This window comes from Ranitomeya imitator, chromosome 10, assembly GCF_032444005.1.
Source record: "Ranitomeya imitator isolate aRanImi1 chromosome 10, aRanImi1.pri, whole genome shotgun sequence".
In the NCBI taxonomy this organism is placed as follows: Eukaryota; Metazoa; Chordata; class Amphibia; order Anura; family Dendrobatidae; genus Ranitomeya; species Ranitomeya imitator.
In genome coordinates, this window is record NC_091291.1 from 79868296 (window position 1) to 79870795 (window position 2500).

The window sequence follows — 2500 nt, forward strand, 5'->3', positions numbered from 1 at the left end:
ACCCTCAGAGCGGCCCCCGGCTCCGCCTGGTCCATCCCGACTCCCACCAACGGTCCACAATCTACCCTCCTTAAGAAGGGATCGATCGCGAACACGTATAAAAGTGGGCTCAGAGGACAGCCCTGACGGACCCCAGAGCTCACCTCAAAAGGGTGACCAACCCAACCGTTCACGAGCGGGAAAGTCTCAGCCCCCTCATACAAGGTCTTTAACCAATTGACAAACCTCCCCGGCAGACCATACCTCAGAAGGACAGACCAGAGGTACTCATGGTTAACCCGGTCAAAAGCCTTTGCCTGGTCTAAGGACAACAAGTACCCCTTCCAGCGACCCGCAATGCCCTTCTACACTGCCTCTCGGACACCGAGCACAGCACTAAAAGTACTGCGGCCTGGAACAGAACAATGCTGAGCCCCCGAAAGGAGCCGGGGTGCAAACTTCACCAGCCGATTATACAACACCTTTGCCAGAATCTTTCGGTCCGTATCAAGAAGCGCTATGGGACGCCAATTCTCGATACGGGACGGGTCCTTACCCTTTGACAAGATAATCAAGGCGGACTTCCTCATTGAACTGGGAAGAGCACCCAAGGAGAGGCACTCATTAAACACCTCAGTCAAGAGGGGGACCAAGGAGTCCCTAAAAGTCTTGTAAAACTCGGATGTTAAGCCATCCGGACCTGGCGATTTCTTGGGCCGGAGCCCATCAATGACCAGTCTCACTTCCTCTTCCCTGATTACCTCTGCCAAAACATGAAGAGAGGGGTCATCCCCTGGCTCAGGAACGGTTTCGGCCAGGAAAGCCGACATCTCATCTCGATCCAGATCCCTCTTTCTCAAGAGGCGCGAGTAAAAGGACCTGACCACCTCCAGGATCCCTGATTTGGATCTGTTCAGGGAACCCGTACTATCGATCAGTCCTGTCACCACCTTACAACTCACTGACATCTTACAGTTTCTGTAAGGGTCGGGCGAGCGGTACTTCCCGAAATCCCTCTCAAAAACCAAAGATGCGTGCCTATCATACTGACACCCCTTGAGCAAAGATTTCACTCTGGAGATTTCCTCTCGGTCACCTCCAGTCGAGACGAGCTGCTCGAGTTTCCTCCTCAGGCCTTGATACAAGCGGTGCCTGTTCAGACTTCTGAGGCTCGAGAGCTGACGGAAGAACCCCGCCACCCTTTTCTTGAAGATCTCCCACCACTCAGACTTAGTGCTACAGAGATCCAAAAGCGGTACCTGGCTCTGAAGAAAGGCCTCAAACGATTGTCTCACCTCCGCTTCTTCCAGAAGGGATGAATTCAACTTCCACAGCCCTCTTCCCATCCGGGGTGTCTCTGTAACATTCAGAGAAAAGAAAATTAAACAGTGATCGGAGAACTCCACCTCAACGGCGGACACTGCAGAAAAGATGGCGTCCTCCTTCAAAAAAAACCTGTCTATCCTAGACCTACTGCTACCCCTATGAAAGGTGAAACCCCCGTGACCTGGGGTGTGCCGAATGTGGACATCCACCAAGCGAGCTTCACTAGCTAAACTATTTAAGGCTATGCTATCATAAGCCAGGCGGCCTCCGGGACCCCCCCTATCACGGGATCTCGTAATGGTGTTGAAATCCCCACCGAAGACCACCTGCCGGCTCGTAAAAAGAAAGGGCTTGATCTTCATGAAGAGACATTTACGGTCCCACTTAGACTGTGGGCCATAGATGTTTATGAGCCGAAGCTCCTGTCCCCTCATGAAGACGTCTAAGACCAGGCACCTCCCCATTTCTACCTCAATAACCCGGCGGCATTCCACCTCAGCGGTCTTAAAAAGGACCGCCACCCCGCTATACGGCTCGGCCGCAAGAGACCAGTATGAGGGCCCACACCTCCACTCCTTTTTAGCCTTGTAAATGACCCCCATGTCCGTTAATCTGGTCTCCTGCAAAAACAAAATTTCAGCCTCAATTCGGGTGAAAAAAATCAAAGGCCGCAAATCTAGCCGCATCAGACTTAATGCTGGCGACATTAATCGACGCCAGAGTCAACGGGGTGAGTTCCGCCATCGTGGGTGATTAAGTTAGACGGCCTTCTTCTTCCCCACCCCATCTTTCCTACTTTTCCCCTCCGAAGAGGGGACTGGATCAGCCATGCTTTTCCTTTTCAAGGAAGATGAGGTATCCATTCTTTTTATTTTACCGGTGTCCTCGCCTCTGGGTTCCGGGTCAGTCCCCCCTCCAGAGGAAACAACGTCCCCCGGAGGACAGACTGCGCCGCCCCCCGAAAACCCCCCAGGCGCCGCCCCCGGCCCCTCACCCTCGACCTCCGACTCAGCAGAGTCGTCGAGGGCTTCGAACCGGTTGGAGAGGGCAATCAGAGGGGAGCCGGTGAGCCCTTCCGTTGGCACATCTACGGTCAGGGGAGGGGGCGAGGGACCAGAAGGCTTAGCAACCCTCTTTTTCCCCTTCCCCCTTTTTTTGGTACGATTTTTTTTACCACCCTGCTTTAATGTCGGCT